We start from the raw sequence: 19626 nt of genomic DNA on the forward strand, positions 1-19626 counted from the left end.
TTTTATTCCTTTATATCTTTTATCTTTATCTTATTTTGATTTGCCTTTATTTTATATCTTTTCTGTTTTTTGTTATTTTTTTATTTTGTTTTCTCATTCTTTATTTATTTATGTTTTTGTTTTAATTTTTATAATTTTTTTTTATTTTCCATATTTTATTTATTTCTTTATATATTTTTGCATAATTTTTCTCTAAGTATTCTTTTTAAAGCATTAAGTGTAGCATTTTTTTTATATAGAATTCTGCATTTAGGGTAGATACTTCAATTGCTACTCTTTGATTTTTTTTTAAAGAAATTCGGGGAAGACTAAGATTAGGAAAGACTTGATTTTAAGTTTGTCCATTTGTGACTCACCTCTCTTTCCTGGGAGTTGACTTGGGTTGTTTCTTAAAAAAAAAAAGATTTTGCTCTGAAGGGTCTAATAGAAAATTCAATTAATACATGTCTAGTGATACAACCTCGTCTTCTAGTTGATCACCTGTAAATCCTAGTTCATCACCGACTGCTGTCGTAAGTCCTAATTTTGGAATTATGGAAGGACGACCCCATAGAGAACTTGCTGCTCCAGATGTTTCCTTCCAAACTATGTGTATCCAATACCCATATGGGCAATGTGAGCTTAAATTTGATTTGATACACTTGCTGCCTAACTTTCATGGCCTTGAAGGTGAAGACCCACAAAAACATCTTAAGGAGTGACACACAGTGTGCACCACCATGAGGCCAGCTGGGGTCACAGAGGAGCACATCAAGCTTAAAGCATTCCCTTTTTCACTCCAAGATGCAGCTAAAGATGGGCTATATTATTTGCCAGCAGAATTAATGACTAATTGGGAAGGGTTGAAAAGAGTGTTCGTTGAAAAATTCTTTCCAACGTCTAGAGTCACATCAATAAGAAAGGAAATATGCGGGATCAGGCAACAAGACAAAGAAAGTCTCTATGAATATTGGGAAAGATTTAAGAGGCTATGTACAAGTTGTCCATACCATCAACGAACAACTTCTAATACAATATTTTTACGAGGGTCTGATGGCTATTGATAAACAAATGATAGATGCAGCCATTCAACAACCATTCAACCATGATTTGTCCAGTAATAAGTATAATCCGGGTTGGAGGAATCATTGGAATTTTAGATGGGGTAACTCACAACAACAACTACCATCCCCACCACCAGCTGTTGTATCAGAAAAAGGTGGATCTTCTCTGGAGGATGTAATAAAGCACATGGCTGAAGTTAATACGCAATTCCAACAGAGAACAAGTGAAATAGTACAAAGAGCAGATGAAAGAATACAAAGAACAAAAGTAAGCATTCATAACTTGGAAAATCAGATTGGTCAGTTAGCCACTCGTATGAATGAGATGAATTCCAAAGAGTCTGATAAGCTTCCCTCCCAGACGACCATCAATCCACATAATGGCAGTGCCATCACTCTAAGAAGTGGTACTGAGTTGCAAGCACCTGTGCGAAAACCCACCAAAGTAGACGATCAGCTGAGATCGTCTAACACCTCCAACATTACTACTCCTCCAGCGAATGATGATCAAAGAAGGGTCAACATAAGGAATAATGACATGGATGCTCCTCCTAGAGCGTCTCATGAAGATGATGTACAAGGAGAAATTGTTAGTCTTGACAAACCATCTATTCCTCTTCCTTTTCCACAAATAGTTTTTCAGACGAGCATAAAAATGGAAGAGGCTGACAAGGAGATTCTCGAGACATTCAGAAAGGTTAAGGTGAACATTCCTCTATTAGACGCTATTAAACAAATTCCTAGATATGCCAAATTTTTGAAAGATCTGTGTACACATAAAAGGCGTCTTAAAGGGAATGAAAAGGTAAACATGGGAAGGAATGTTTTTGCTCTCATTGAAAAGCCGGTGGCAACAATACCTGAAAAACGCAAAGATCCAGGCACTTTCACCATTCCTTGCATAATAGGCAGTAACCGATTTGAAAATGTGATGCTTGACTTGAGAGCATCTATAAATGTTATGCCTTTATCTGTGTTTATTTCTTTGTCTCTTGGTCCTCTTAAACCCACAGGCGTAGTCATTCAACTCGCTAATAGGAGCACAGTTCAACCTGCAGTATTTATTGAAAGATGTCTTTATTTAACTAAATAAACTTGTTTTTTCTGCAGATTTCTACATTTTGGACATGGGTGGAGAGGATTCACATTCTGGTGCAACAACCATCATCTTGGGCAGACCTTTCTTGAAGACAACCCGCACCAAGATTGATGTTCACGCAGGCACACTGACTATGGAGTTTGGGGACAATGTAGTCCAATTCGATATCCTAGACGCTATGAACCACCCAGTTGAAGATCACTCTATGTATTATCTTGACATTTTGGATGATATTATGGATGATAATGTGTTAGATTTTTTAGAGGACTGTGATCTTTCTAATTTAAATGATTGGACAGACTCTGAGATAGATGAGTTTATATCATCTGATGGTCTAAACTGTTATAACCTTTGTGATGCAGGTTTTGCAACTAAAGCAAATGTTGTTGATACACACTTGACAACATTAGACGATTCTAACCCCGATAAATTGCAGGTTGCTGAAGTTTCTCTCAATAATAGACCATTACCGTCCATCATCCAACCGCCCTCACTTGAACTGAAGCCACTTCTAGATCATCTTAAGTATGCCTATTTGGAAAAAAAGGAGCAACTTCCAGTGATTCTCTCCACTGCTCTATCTGATGAACAAGAGCAAAAACTGTTACAGGTGATTAGAGAGCACAAGAAAGCCATTGGTTGGACGGTGGCAGATTCCAAGTATCAGTCCTGCTATTTGTATGCATAAAACTCTACTAGAAGAAGGGACAAAACCTGTGAGATGGCCTCAACGTCGGCTTAATCCCCAGATTCTTGATGTGGTGAAGAAAGAGATCAGTAAGCTGCTACAAGCTGGTATCATATACCCTACCTCTGACAACACTTAGGTGAGTCCAATTAAAGTTGTTCCCAAGAAATCTAGGATAAGTGTGATAAAGAATGAGCGTAATGAACTTATTCCCACTAGAGTGCAGAACAACTGGAGAGTCTATATTGATTATAGACGCTTGAATCAAGACACGCGGAAGGACCACTTTCCCCTTCCTTTCATCGATCAAATACTTGAGCGCTTAGCTGGTAAGACACACTATTGTTTCTTGGATGGTTTTTCTGGCTATTTCCATATTTGTATTGCACCAGAAGATCAACACAAGACTACCTTTACCTGCCCCTTTGGAACCTTTGCTTATAGAAGGATGTCCTTCGGTTTGTGCAATGCCCCTGGAACCTTCCAGCGTTGTATGATGAGCATATTTTCTGACTTGATTGAACATTGCATTGAAGTTTTTATGGATGATTTCAGCATTTATGGTTCTTTTTTTAATGATTGTTTGACTAACCTTAGTAAGGTACTTGATAGGTGCATAGAAAATAATCTTGTTTTAAGTTATGAAAAATGTCATTTTATGGTGTCACAAGGCATAGTCCTAGGCCATATAATTTTTGAAAAAGGCATTAAGGTAGACTCTGCTCAATTGAATGTTATTTAACAGTTACCTTACCCCTCTTTTGTTAGAGAGATTATATCTTTTCTTGGACATGCAGGGTTCTATAGGCGGTTCATCAAGAATTTCAGCACGATAGCACTACCTTTATCTAACTTGCTGCAGAAGGATGTATCGTTTGATTTTGGAGAAGGATGCAAATAGGCATTTGATTCCCTTAAAGCAGCACTTGTGACACCGCCAATTATAAAACCCCCTGACTGGACAATCCCTTTTAAAATCATGTGTGATGCCTCAAATTATGCACTTGGAGCCGTTCTTGCACAACGAGTAGATGGTCTGTCACATGTGATCTACTATGCCTCTAAAACGCCAGACAATGCTCAATCTAACTACACCACCACGGAAAAGGAGTTGTTGGGCATTGTGTTTTCCCTGGATAAGTTCATATCATATCTCCTGGGATCCAAGGTGGTTGTTTTTACTGATCATGCTGCCTTGAAATACCTGCTAAAGAAGACTGACTCAAAACCAAGGTTGTTTAGGTGGATGTTGCTGCTCCAAGAATTTGTTTTGGAGATTAAGGATAGGAGTGGGGCATGTAACCATGTGGCAGATCACCTTAGTCGTATTGAGAAGGAACAAGATATAGTGCCCATCCATGATGGTTTCCCAGATGAGCATATTCTTCTCATAACAAAATCAGTAAACAGTCCAACCAGAGCGTCTAATGCATATTCTAGGTTATCTAGCACATTTGAACACATACCTTGGTACGCTGACATAGTAAACTACCTTGCTACTAAAAATTTTCCACCATTGGCAACCAAGGCATAGAGGGACAAACTCAAGAGTGAGTCCAAGTACTATGTTTGGGATGATCCTTACTTATGGCGCTTTTGTAGTGATCAAATCATACGTAGATGTATTCCTAACCATGAGATCCCATCTGTGCTGAATTTTTGTCATGCCTCACCTTTTGGAAGACACTTAGCTGCACAACGTACTGCAAGAAAAGTATTGGACTGTGGTTTCTTTTGGCCAACCATTTTTAGAGATGCATGGACCGTCTCATCGACGTGTGAGAGATGTCAAAGAGCAAGGGTTGTTATCTCCAAAAGGCAATAGATGCCACAACAACCCATGCTCTTTTGTGAAGTCTTTAATGTGTGGGGTATTGATTTCATGGGTCCCTTTCCTGTCTCTTTTGGATTCACTTATATCTTACTTGTTGTGGACTGTCTCCAAATGGGTGGAGGCAATAGCCACAAGAACTAATGATTCTCATGTTGTTGCAGCTTTTATTCGCTCTAACCTCTTTTGCAGATTTGGGATTCCTAAAGGTATCATTAGCGACCAAGGCACACATTTTTCTAACAGGTTACTAGATGGTCTATTTAGGAAATATGGGGTGATCCATAGAGCATCCAAATGATATCATCCACAAACAAATGGCCAAGCTGAGGTCTCCAACAGAGAAATAAAGCGCATTCTAGAAAAGATGGTTAACCCAACAAGGATGGATAGAAGTAAATGTCTTGACGATGCCCTTTGGGCCCATCGTACAGCCTATAAAGCACCTATTGGGGTGTCTCCCTTTAGGGTCGTCTTTGGAAAAGCTTGTCATCTACCTATGGAGATCGAGAACAAAGCTTATTGGGCAATAAAGGCATGCAACATGGATTATGACAAGGCAGGAGAGCAGCGAAAACTCCAGCTGCAAGAGCTGGATGAGATCCGTTTAGAGGCATATGAGAACTCAAAATTTTACAAGGAGAGGACCAAGCGTCTCCATGACCACTTCATCACTGGCAAGGAGTTTGTTGCAGGTCAACGTGTGTTAATGTTCAACTCCAGATTAAAGCTTATGTGATGAAGAAGTGCCTTCATGATTGGAGTTTTTGTTGGTGAAATGGCATAAGCACAATGGATGTCTACGATCAAGGCCCTCCTAAGAGGTGTGGTGGCCTTGGAGGTGCATGCTAGGTAGGGAATGAGAGTGGTGAGGCCATCTCTCTTTGGTAGTGATATGAACCCAAGAACATGATATGAACATGTTATGAATTCAATATGAGTTGGAACATGAATAGGCACCTTTAGAATTGGATCAAGATTCTTTACCCATTCAAGAACTTAATCAAGAACACAGGAACCAAGCCAAACTCACATAGAAACCCATTTTTCAATATATGAACTGAATGAAACAAGGAAAGAAAGCTAATGAACCGATTACAACTTAAACAAACACATTTAGAACCACAAGAACAACAAACCCATGCAAACCATCGAATATAATCACAAACTAAACAAGTTCTACTGATTGAAACAACAAGAAACAACAAAGACATGTTTTAGAGTTTGATTTGGAATGGGTATGGAAGAAGAAGATGAAAAGGACAAGGAAACTTATGTGGTTGGAGCTCTTGGAATTGTGCACGCCACTTGAAGGATGGTTGGCTTCAAGATGAGTGTTGTTGCTACCACTTGAGAGCCCAAGAGATCTCCCAAGATAAGACTAGAAGAGGAGAAGACACAAGCCTCTCACACTCACTCACCAATTTGGTAGAGTTTCCTTTCTAAAAACTCAATTTTAAACTTGTTATTTCAAAGACCCAAGCAGCTCTTTTATAATAGAGAGGGCCGGTCACAAATATACAAAAGAGAAGGAGCTTGAAGGGTTACTTTCTAGTTCCTTCTAAACTAGCGCCTAAGCCATAAAGGAATAGAAAGAGCCATTTCTTCTATCCTTTTCCCAAACTAGCGCCTAAGGTGCTATACAAATGGAGGTGTCTTTTTGGTTTCCCTCTTAGCACCTTCCTAAACACTACTCCTATATGTTTACAATTTTATACAAGGGTAATTACAAAAAGGGAAAACATTTGCACCCTATTACCCAAAACTTTAGCTTTGCTCCTTGTAATCCTTTGAGGTATGAAGGATGATGAGCTAATTTGCCTTTGAGAATCTTGAACTTGAGCCTCAATCTCTTCTTCTACTTGATCTCCGTCATGCTCCTCGAGTTGGAGAGAATTCAACCACGAATTCTGAAGACCTTCAGAAAAAAGGAGTTAGATCACTGATATTAAAAGTATGACTACCAAGAAAAGTATCAGGCATATCTAACTCATAAGCATTATCATTAATCCTCTTGATGACCTGAAAAGGACCATCTCCACGAGGCATAAGCTTTGACTTTCTTTGAGTAGGAAAACGATCCTTTCTCAAATGAAGCCAAACCCAATCACCAATTTCAAAAACTAATGCCTTTCTCCTTTTGTTGGCATTTTCAGCATATTTACCAACTTTCTTCTCAATTTGTAACTTGATGTGATTATGCAAATCTTTTATAAAAGAAGCTTTTTCAAAACCATCTTTGCATAGAACATCATCAAGTATAGGAATTGGAAGAAGATCTAGAGGTGTTAAAGGATTAAATCCATACACAACCTCAAAAGGAGAATGGGAAATGGTAGAATTTACTACTCTATTATAAGCAAACTCAACATGAGGTTGTAAATTCTCCCATACCCTAGGGTTCCCAGAAATAAAGCATCTTAGCATTTGACCCAAAGTTCTATTAACCACTTCAGTTTGACCATCATTTTGGGGGTGGCATATAGTAGAAAACAAAAGTTTTGTGCCAAGTTTGCCCCATAAGGTTCTCCAAAAGTGGCTTAAGAACTTAGAATCTCTATCAGAAACAATGCTTCGAGGAATCCCATGTAATCTAACAATTTCCTTAAAGAAAAGATTTGCAATAAAGCACGCATCATCTACTTTGTGGCATGGTATAAAATGAGCCATTTTAGAAAATCGATCCACAACCACAAAGATAGAATCCATTCCTTTTGATGTCTTGGGAAGACCTAAAATAAAATCCATGGAAATATCTACCCAAGGCATTGTTGGAATTGGAATAGGGGTATACAAGCCATGGGGTTGCACTTTAGATTTAGCCCTTCTACATGCTATGCACTTATCACAAAAGCTATGTACGGATTTTTGCATGTGAAGCCAAAAGAAATGCTCATGCAAAGTATCTAAAGGTTTTGCTACCCCAAAATGTCCCATTAATCCACCCTCGTGTGGTTCTCTAACAAGAGATTGTCTAATAGAGCTTTGGGGAACACAAAGTCGTTTACCTAAAAAGAAATCCATCTTGTAAGAAAAAAATCTTTGTGTCCACCTTTAGCACACTTTTGAAAGATGAGAGAAAAATCAAGGTCATCATGATAAAGTTCCTTGATGTGATCAAACCCAAGAAATTGGACATCTAAAAGGTTTAACAACGTATAGCTTCTAGAAAGCGCATCGACAACAACATTAATTTTACCTTGCTTGTATTTGATCACATAAGGGAATTGCTCAAGGAATCCCACCCACTTAGCATGCCTCTTATTAAGCTTGTTTTGGCTTTTCTAATATTTAAGAGATTCATGATCACTATGAATCACAAATTCTTTAGGGAAAAGATAATGTTGACAATTATACAAAGCTCTAACAAGTGCATATAACTCCTTATCATAAGTGGAAAAATTTAGATGACTTCCTTTCAATTTCTCACTAAAATAAGCTATGGGGTGGCCCTCTTGAAGGAGAACAACCCCAATGCCTATACTAGAAGCATCACATTCTATCTCAAATGTCTTATTAAAATTAGGAAGGGCTAAGATGGGAGCATTAGTTAACTTTTCTTTCAAAATCTCAAAAGCTTTTTGTTGCTCTTCTCCCCACTTAAAAACCACATCCTTTTTACTATGTCATTGAGAGGTGCGACAATTGTACTAAAGTCATTCACAAACCTTCTGTAAAAAGAAGCAATGCCATGAAAGCTTCGGACTTTGTTCACATTGGTGGTGTTGGCCAATGTTGAATTGTTACAACCTTTGTTTGATCTACGTGCACCCCTTTACTACTTACAACAAACCCAAGGAATTCTATATGATCAAGCGCAAACATACATTTAGCAAGGTTAACATACAAATGTTCTTTCCTAAGGGTTTCCAAAACTAGTCTAACATGCATTTCATGATCACCCAAAGACAAGCTATAAATGAGAATGTCATCAATATAAACTACCACAAACTTGCCAATGAATGGTCTTAAGACATGATGCCTGAGACGCATGAATGTACTTGGTGCATTAGTCAAACCAAATGGCATAACTAACCACTCATACAAGCCAAAGTTGGTCTTAAAAGCAGTTTTCCGTTCATCTCCTGATTTAATACGAATTTGGTTATAACCACTCTTAAGATCAATTTTGGTAAAATATTTTGATCCATGCAATTCATCCAACAAATCATCTAGCCTAGGAATAGGATGCCTGTATTTGATGGTAATGTTGTTTATGGCCCTACAATTCGAACATATCCTCCATGACCCATCCTTTTTAGGGACAAGTATGATAGGCATGGCACAAGGGCTCATACTATCTTGTACCCACCCTTTGGCAATTAACTCCTCAACTTATTGGCGTATCTCTTTTGTTTCACTTGGGTTGGTCCTATATGCAAGACGATTTGGCAAAGAAGCTCCCGAAATTAAATCAATTTGATGTTCAATCCCTCTTATAGGTGGTAAACCCTTAGGAGGATCTTGAAACACATCTTGAAATTCCTTTACCAAATTATCTAAACATGTTGGACTAACCTCCCCCTTTTCTAACGAAAGAGTCCTAGGAATAGCTAAAAAAATAGGCTTTTGAGAAGCTATTACCTTATTGACCGAATGGCTAGAAATAAGAAGGTTCTTCTTAGAACTTTTTTTATTTTCATTCTCCCTCTTTTGCTTCATTTGAACTTGGTCCTCATGGACCTCTCTTGGAGAGAGAGACTTTAGTATGATCTTGTGTCCATGGAAGTCAAAAGAAAGTTTATTGGTAAAGCCATCATGAAAAACTTTTCTATCAAATTGTCATGGCCTACCCAAAAGAACATGTGTAGCTTCCATTGGAACAACATCACACAAGACCTCATCTTTGTATTTACCAATAGAGAAATTAATGAGGACTTGGTTGTTAACAATGATCTCTCCTACTTCACTTAACCATTGTAGTTTGTAGGGCTTTGTATGAGAGATAGTAGACAATCCAATCTTATCTACCACTCTTGTACTAGCCACATTGGCACAACTACCCCCATCCACAATCAAAGAACATAACTTGTCATTAATGAGAAATCTTGTATGAAAAATATTTTCTCTTTGACTTTCATCAAAGGGCTTTAAAACTTGACCAAGAAGACGTCTCACTACCAACAAGTCACCCTCAAGTGGACTTTCGCTCTCATGCTCACTTGTTGTTCTAGAAGGGGAAGAATGCCTAGAGGATGCAGAATCATGCCCACTAACCACTACCACATCATGTATGAACATATTTCTTTTAGAAGGGAAATTAGAAGCTATGTGACCAAATCCCAAACATTTAAAACACTTCTTACTAGACGATTTGGTTGGAGACTTATGATTAGACGTTGAAGGCTTATAATCTCTAGCTTTGGAAGATGACTCTTTAGGAGGATACTTTGAAAAAGATTTGTTTTTAATTTTTCAAGAGTTGTTGTAGAAGCTATCATTAAGAGTGTTTTTGAAAGCATTTTTCTTTGAAATTTGAGTTTCAACCTTGATGGCAAGGTGAAGTAAAGTTTGTAAAGATGAGTACTCATGAAGTTCAACAACATCTTGGATGTCCCTCCTAAGAACACTTACAAACCTAGCCATTTTAGCTTCCTCATTTTCATGCATATTTACCTTAATTAAAAGCGTGTCTAATTCCTTGAAATATGCATCCACACTTAGCGTGCCTTGGTGAAGCCTTTGGAGCTTCAACAATAGGTCTTTCCTAAAGTGTGGTGGAACAAATCTATCACGCATACACTTTTTTAAATGGTCCCAAGAAACCACGGGAGGTCTCTTGTTTAGCCCAATGTCCATAAGAGTCTTATGCCACCATGGCATGGCATGTACATGAAATATTTGTTCACATTTAGGCTCCCAACCTAAATACACATTAGGATCACTATCCCTACTAAAACTAGGCAATTTTACAATTGGAAAATAAGGCTTTGCTACATTTTGGCGCCCATCTTCATGATGATGCCTATCTCCATGATGGTGATGATGCCTCCTCCTTCCATGTTCTTTTTTATTGTCGTGAGCATTGGAAGAACTCCTTGAAGAATGTCTATGAGCATGGTGGCTTCCATGGCTGCAATTGGTTGATCTATCATGATTCATTTCAAGTCTTTGTAATCTTTCCTCCAACTTTTTTATAGCTTCATCCTTTTGTGCAAGGGAGCGTTTTTCCTCTTTCAATTCACCAAGAATAAATGCTCTACGAGGAGAGTGTGGTTTGGAAGAGTCACCACTTTAATATGCAGGCATTAGAAAAAAGAAAACAGCAAACACAAAGAACAAACAATTTCAAGAAAAAACAAGGTTAGAAAATGGAACAATTATGATGTTGTAATGAAAATTAAAAAGACACTTAAATCACTCCAAGAAAGAATACTTCCCTCAACCAATCTGCTCTTGGGGTTTTGTTAACTCTCAAATGAAATATGTCAAAGTAAAGCATTCTCTCTTAAAGCCAATACACCACAAAACTTAAAGAACAATAAAAGACAAGCAAAAGAGGTGTTAACAAGAAAGGGCTATATCAAAAGGAATACAAGATATATGACAAACTCAAAGAATAGTGAAGAAAAGACAAGCAAGAAAAACAAGGTACTCAATTAAAAGATGGCACACAAAAGAAACTTAAAGAAAAGCACTAGAGTAGATGAAGAAAACAAAAAAATAGAACTACTATAATTTTATGTAAACTGTGTGTGACTTTACAGATTTATCTGGAACTGAAGAAATCAAACTGGATTATGAAATTTAAAACAAAGAAATTTCAAGATTTTATCTCAACAATGAGACTGGAATCACACAAAAATAGTGTGCCAATTAATTGTGATAAATTTTGAAAAATTACTGCCACTTTACCGTATTTTTTGTGTGCCAGAATTACACAGGGGACGTATTTGATTTATCATTTTTTTTTCTGTTTTGAATTTTGACTCACTTTTTTTTCTAATTTTTTGTAACACTCTCAAAAACTCAAATCCAGAATTTCAGAATTTTCCAGTAATCACTGAAATTTTAATAAACCCAAACAGTCAGCACATTTTCAAGAAAACAGAGGAAACCTAATGGAAAATGAAAAAACAAAATTGAGAACTTCAAAAGACATAATAGAATTGATATTTCAAGAACTTGTATAGATCTAAAATACAAGTAAGAACTCAAATCTAAAAAGAAAAGGCACCAAAGGATCAAGAAAACAAACACATAAAACTGCACTCAATTAAAAACAAATCAAGAAACCAAAATTATCAACAAAAGGACTACATAGAATTGATAACTTTTTGGGAGAAACGTGACTTTGACAAAACTTTTAGAGATTCAAAAATCAAAATGACACAAACACAATGTATTAAGAACAAGAAAACAGCAAGAAATACCCAAAAACAGTAAAAAACAGAATGCTAATGACAATAAAGGCAAGGTATATGAAATTAAAGAACAAGAATGTAAAGTTCTTGAATTAAAAGTGCAAAAAACAACTCAAACACACAAGAACACACCTAAGACTCATGATATGAACATGTTATGAATTCAATATGAGTTGGAACAGGAATAGGCACCTTTAAAATTGAATCAAGATTATTTACCCATTCAAGAACTTAATCAAGAACACAAGAACCAAGCCAAAAATCACATAGAAACCCATTTTTCAACATATGAACTGAATGAAACAAGGAAAGAAAGCTAATGCACCCATTAAAACTTCCACAAACACATTTAGAACCACAAGAACAACAAACCCATGCAAACCACCGAACATAATCACAAACTAAACAAGTTCTACCATCTGAAAACAAGAAACAACAAAGACATGTTTTAGAGTTTGATTTGGAATGGGTATGGAAGAAGAAGATGAAAAGGACAAGGAAACTTATGTGGTTGGAGCTCTTGGAATTGTGCACGCCACTTGAAGGATGGTTGGCTTCAAGATGAGTGTTGTTGCCGCCACTTGAGAGCCCAAGAGATCTCCCAAGATAAGACTATAAGATGAGAAGACACAAGCCTCTCACACTCACTCACCAATTCGGTAGAGATTCCTTTCTACAAACTCAATTTCAAACTTGTTATTTCAAAGACCCAAGCACCCCTTTTATAATAGTGAGGATAGGTCACAAATGTACAATAGAGAAGGAGCTTGAAGGGTTACTTTCTAGTTCCTTCTAAACTAGCGCCTAAGCCATAAAGGAATAGAAAGAGTCATTTCTTCTATCCTTTTCCTAAACTAGCGCCTAAGGTGCTATACAAATGGAGGTGTCTTTTTGGTTTCCCGCTTAGCACCTTCCTAAACACTACTCTTATATGTTTTACAATTTTATACAAGGGTAATTACAAAAAGGGAAAACATTTGCACCCTATTACCCAAACCTTTAGCTTTGCTCCTTGTAATCCTTTGAGGTATGAAGGATGATGAGCTAATTTGCCTTTGAGAATCTTGAACTTGAGCCTCAGTCTCTTCTTCTACTTGATCTCCATCAGGTAGTGTGGAGTTTGAAGATCAATAGTCTAACTTTGAGAGGTTTTTTACAAGAAGTGAAATTGGCTCAAATTTGGCAGCAATTCACTAGTATATTAATCTTGTGAAAACATGAGCCAAGCCACTCCTTATAAAGCAAGTGAGGGCCGATTTACATACAAGCAAAAGGAGGGAAATTCAAACTAACTCTAATTGAAATTGGCGCAAAAAATGGGAGCACATGGAAGGCATGTTCAAGGATCTAGAATGTGCAAGGATTCTAGAACTTGCGCTCCAATTGGGCTTGCTTTGGACCGGCCTAAGTTTAATTAGAAGTTTAGGAAACTCTAATTAAACTTAGGTTGGTATTTTAGGAACCAATCTTCATTTTAACAAAAATTACAAAAGAAATTTCCTATGCTAATTTTGACAATAATTTAAATGCTACCCTATACTAGAGTCTATGGCGTCTTGAACATGTATAAGAAGGTTTCTCAGCCAACAGTAGCAGTATTCCAGTCTTCTTGAAGCTTCTTAGTCATGGCTCTAGTGGTTGGCCCAATTCTACACTTTGGTGGGCTTTCATTTGAGTTCGTGCTTGGGCCTTTTCCATCATCCCCTCCCTCTTGAAAAGGATTTGTCCTCAAATCCAATGCTTCTTCGTCTTCATTATTACCTACAAAATGAGACAAATCAATGACATTAAAAGTATCATGCACTCCATATTCCACAGGTAAATCAAGTTTATATGCATTGTTATTAATTTTCTTGAGGACTTGGAAAGGTCCATCACATCGGGGACTAAGTTTAGACTTTCTCTTAGTTGGAAATCTACCCTTCCTAATATGAAGCCAAACTAGATCTCCTTCCTAAAAAATGATTTCTCTCTTTCCCTTATTGTTATGTTTAATATATTTCTCAGTTTGTTGTTGTATTTGTTCTTTAACCCTCTCATGCATTTTCTTAACAAATTCAGCTTTTGTAGCTCCTTCCTTATGCACAAAAGTTTGTGGATTAGGAAGGGGTAACAAATCTAAAGGAGTAAGAGGATTAAATCCATATACAACTTCAAATGGAGAAATATTAGTAGTCTTGTGAACTACTCTATTATATGCAAACTCAATATGGGGAAGGTACTCATCCCAAGATTTGTGGCTACCCTTCATGACCGCCCTAAGCATAGTAGAAAGAGATCTATTGACTACTTCCATTTGTCCATCCGTTTGAGGATGAAAAGATGTTGAAAATTGAAGTTGAGTGCCAAGTTTCCCCCAAAGGGTTTTCTAAAAATGACTTATGAATTTTGATCTCTATCCGATACTATGCTTCTAGATAATCCATGAAGTCTTACCACTTCTCTAAAGAAGAGTTTGGAAACATTTTGAGCATCATCCACTTTGTGGCATGGAATAAAATGTGTCATTCTGCTAAAACGGTCCACAACCATAAAAATGGAGTCAAAACCTCTTGCAGTACTAGGGAGCCCTAGAATAAAATCCATGTTAATGTCTTCCCACAAAGCACTTGCAATAGGTAAAGGAGTATAGAGTCCATGAGGCATTGTTTTAGATTTAGCTTTTAAACATGAAATGCATCTAAAATAATGTCTTTGAACATCTCGTCTTATATGAGGCCAAAAGAATTTTCCTTTTAAAAGATTAAGAGTCTTATATACTCCAAAATGGCCCATGAGACCTCCTTCATGAGATTCCTTTACAAGAAGTTTTCTATGTGTTCCTTGGGGTATACAAAGTTTTCCTTCCTTAAAAAGATACCCCTCAGACACATTAAATCCTCTTTGTGCTCTATGTTCACACTTAGTGAAGATGGATGCAAAATCATGATCTTCTTTGTAAAGTTCTCTTATGTTGTTAAATCTAAGAATTTGGGCTCCAAGTTTTGAAAAGCTTGTCATCTACCTGTGGAGATCGAGCAAAGCTTATTGGGCACTAAAGGCATGCAACATGAATTATACCAAGGCAGGAGAGCAACGAAAACTCCATCTGCAAGAGCTAGATGGGATCCGTTTGGAGGCATATGAGAACTCAAAATTTTACAAGGAGAGGACCAAGCGTCTCCATGACCACTTCATCACTAGCAAGGAGTTTGTTGTAGGCCAACGTGTGTTAATGTTCAACTCCAGATTAAAGCTTATGCTTGGAAAGTTGCGCTCAAGATGGATTGATCCATTTTTTATCATCCATGTCCATCCTCATGGTGTTGTAGAATTGCAGAGTCTAACGTCTACAAAGACATTTAAGGTGAATGGACATCATCTAAAGCTCTTTCATGAGATTCCTCAAGAAGAGACGGTGGAAGAGATTACCTTGCAAGCCCCCAATTACCTTCAAGCTTGAAGAGGGAGTATTCCTTCTCTTACTTTTATCATACACGTTTATTAACTGTTTTTACATTGAGGACAATGTTTTATTTAAGTGAGGGGAAGGAGAATTATAGTTTAGGATTTATTTTTGTCTCTTGCTTTTGTTTGCTTTGTTTGAGTTTAATTTTCTGCTTAAATAAAATAAATTAGCTTTTTAGGATCGTCAAATGACTGGCATGTTTCATAATTCTTGCAAATATTGGTTTCTTGATATTTGTTGTTTCAGTCATTTTGCTATCAAATTAATATGAATCAAGCGTAGACTTGTTCAATGCTAGAAATATGATAGTATAACAGTGGTCAGATGACCCCAAGTCGTCTCTTAGCTGGATCAGGTACACATGAAAAATATTGTGAATGTTAGCTAAAGGGGGAGGCAAAGCAATTTCATAAGCCACAGGGCCTATTCTCTTGAGAATTTGATAAGGTCCTATGAACTTAAGAGTCAATTTCTTGGATTGGAGTGCTCTTCCAACACCAGTGAATGGTGTAACTCTCAAAAAGACATTATCACCTATAGATAATTCTAAAGGTCTTCTTCTTTGATCCGCATGAGATTTTTGCCTGCTAAGAGATGTTTTCAATCTTTCTTGAATATTTTTGACTTTCTCATTGGTTTGTTGTATTGATTCTGGTCCAATTAACACACTCTCACCATCCTGAAACCAACATAGAGGTGTCCTACACTTTCTTCCATACAATGCCTCGAAAAGAGCCATTCCTATGCCATCTTGGTAATTGTTATTGTAAGTAAACTCTACCAAAGGTAGAATTTCATCCCAACTGCCCAAATAATCTAACACAAAGGTCCTAAGCAAATCCTCTAAGGAATGGATAGTTCTCTCTGATTGTCCATCATTCTAAGGATGATACGTTGAACTAAGTCTGAGTTTAGTCCACAAAGCTTCTTGGAGTGTTTTCCAGAATCTGGAGGTGAATCTAGGATCTCTATCTGAAACTATGCTGGAGGGTACACTATGCAATCTGACTATTTCATCTATGTAAATTTGGGCCAACTTTCGCATAGAGATTCTCAAATGTTTAAGTAAGAAGTGTGTCAGCTTTGTCAACCTGTCCACTATGACCCAAACAGAGTCATGGTTCCTCAAAGTACGTGGTAACTGTAACAAAATCCATTGAGATACTATCCAACTTCCACACTGGAATGTCTAACTGAATTAACATGCCTCTAGGTCGTTGATGTTCAATCTTTGATTTCTGACAAGTCAAGCAAGTAGCTACAAAGTTAGCTACATCATTCTTCATGCCATGCCACCAATAAGACTTCTTGAGATCTTGATACATCTTGGTAATTTTTGGATGTAAACTGAGTTTGCTTTTATGACCTTCAAATAACATTGTTTGCTTTATTTCATTATCCTAGTATGCATATTATATTCGTAAATCTCAAAATACCATCCACTCCTAAAGAGAAGTCTTTAGCTTTGTCAGTATTTAATAAGCCCATGAAGTTCTTCAATTTTGAATCTTCCAATTGCTTCTCCTTCACCTTCTTTAGAAATTCATTAGTTATAACTAATACAATTTGAAGACATGGAAACCTCCAAATTCATACTCCTGAAATCTCCAGTCAATGCTAGCTCTCTAATCATAAGCGACAACATTTGTATCTTTTTACAACTCAACGCATCTGCAACAACATTTGCCTTCCCAGGATGGTATATTAGCTGGAAATTCATAGTCCTTTAAAAATTCGATCCACCTCATTTGCTTCATATTAAGCTCCTTCTGGTCAAACAAATACTTCAAGCTTTTATAATCACTAAACACATTAAAACTATCTTCGTAAATAAAATGTCTCCATATTTTTAAAGCAAAGACAACTCTTGCCAATTCTAGATCATGAGTTGGATAATTTCTTTCATGGACCTTTAACTGACGAGAAGCATAGGCAACAATTTTCTTATTCTGCATCAGAACACAACCCAATCCCTGATAGGAAGCATCATAGAAAACTTCAAAAGACTGATTGGTATCAGAGATTGTCAATACAAGAGCATTAGTCAACCTTCTTTTCAACTCTTCAAAGCTTCTCTCACATTGTTCAGTCCATGCAAAAGGATTATCCTTTCTAGTCAATTGGATCAAAGGAGCCACTATTTTAGAAAAGCCTTCTATAAATCTCATGTAATATCCTGTTAACCCGACAAAGCTTCTAATTTTTGTAACTGTTTTAGGACGTTCCCATTGAAGTACAACCTCCACTTTAGAAGGATCTACTGATATTCCCTGTGCAAAGATGACATGTCCTAAAAATTATATTTCTGACATCCATAAGTCACATTTTGAAAGTTTAACATATAGTTGTTTTTCTCTCAAAATGTTCAGGACAGTTCTAAGATGTTCTGCATGTTCTTCCCTTTACGAGAATAGATCAAGATATCATCTATGAACACTACCACAAACTTATCAAGAAAAGGTTTGAATATCCGATTCATATAATCCATGAAGATAGCTAGAGCATTGGTCAAACCAAATGGCATAACCAGAAACTCATAGTGACCATACCTTGATCTAAAAGCAGTTTTCTGAACATCTTCCGCTTCCACTAAATTTTTTTGATAACCTGAGTGCGAATCTATTTTAGAAAAGACAACTGCCCCATGCAACTGATCCATCAGATCGTCAATTCTAGGAAGAGGATATTTATTTTTTATTGTTGACTTGTTTAATTGTCTATAACCTATGCATAGACGTGATGACCCATCCTTCTTCTTCACTAATAGCAATCGAGCTCCCCAAGGAGAAACACTAGGTCGAATGAATTGTTTCTCCAAGAAGTCTTCTAGTTGTTTCTTCAATTCAACTAACTCTGTTGGTGCCATTTGGTATGGAGAAATTGACATCGGGCCTGCTCTAGGAATCAAGTCTATTGCAAACTCTCTCTCTCTCTTTTAGGTGGAAGTCCAAGAATCTCATCAGGAAATACATCCATAAAATCTTGAACTACAAACATCTCTTTTTGTACTTTATCTGTAAATATAGAACAAACCAAGAGCATACAAAATTTTGCACCTTCTTCTATCTCTCTTTCAAACTGTTGAGCTGAGATAACCTGCATTCCTTCTAATCCAGGGAAAATTAACTTCTTCCGACCACAATCTATAAGGATATGATTAGTAGACAATCAATCCATTCCCAATATAACCTCCAAACAACAAATATTAAGAAACCAAGATTTGCAAGAATTATGAAACATGTCAGTCATTAGACGATCCTAAAAAGCTAATTTATTTTATTTAAGCAGAAATGAAACTCAAACAAAGCAAAAAAAAACAAGTGACAAAAATAAATCCTAAACTATAATTCTTTTCTCCCACACTTAAATCAAACATTGTCCTCAATGTAAAAACAGTTAATAGATGTGTACAATAAAAGTAAGAGAAGGAATACTCCCTCTTCAAACTTGAAGGTAATTGGCGCCCTTGCTGTGGAATCCAATTTGATTTAAGCTAAAAAACAAAACAAAAAAAAACTAAAACAAATCTAATATTCAATTTTTTTTTCCTTCTTGTTTAATTTTATAAAAAAAACAATAAAAAACGAAAAAATAAAAAAATATAATAGTCAAGATTTTTCTTCTTGTTTTTATTTTATTCATTTATATCTTTTATCTTTATCTTATTTTGTTTTGCCTTTATTTTATATATTTCCTAATTTTTGTTATTTTTTTATTTTGTTTTGTCATTCTTTATTTATTTATGCTTTTGTTTTAATTTTTATAATTATTATTTTTATTTTCTATATTTTATTTATTTCTGTATTTATTTTTGCATAATTTTTTTTCTGTAACTATTTTTTAAAGCATTAAGTGTAGCATTTTTTTAAAAAGGATTTTGCATTTAGGGTAGATACTTCAATTGCTACTCTTTGTTTTTTTTTTCTTTTTAATGAAATTTGGCGAAGACTCTGACTAGGAAAGACTTGATTTTTAAGTTTTTTCATTTGTGACTCACCTCTCTTTCCTGGGAGTTGACTAGGGTTGTTTATATATATATTGCTCTGAAGGGTCTAATACGAAATTCAATTAATACATGTCTAGTGATACAACCTCGTCTTCTAGTTGATCACCAACTACTGCTATAAATCCTAGTTCATCACCGACTGTTGCC

At 36.4% G+C, this 19626-nt stretch overlaps 2 pseudogenes; one reads left to right on the plus strand and one right to left on the minus strand.

The window, feature by feature from the left end:
- Positions 1 to 533: 533 nt before the first annotated feature.
- LOC137837654 (uncharacterized) lies at positions 534 to 15467 on the plus strand (annotated as a pseudogene).
- Positions 8373 to 10763, minus strand: LOC150023156 (uncharacterized; annotated as a pseudogene).
- Positions 15468 to 19626: the final 4159 nt, after the last annotated feature.

The sequence above is a fragment of the Phaseolus vulgaris genome, chromosome 11 (assembly GCF_051622355.1).
Source record: "Phaseolus vulgaris cultivar YP4 chromosome 11, ASM5162235v1, whole genome shotgun sequence".
Taxonomy (NCBI): domain Eukaryota; kingdom Viridiplantae; phylum Streptophyta; class Magnoliopsida; order Fabales; family Fabaceae; genus Phaseolus; species Phaseolus vulgaris.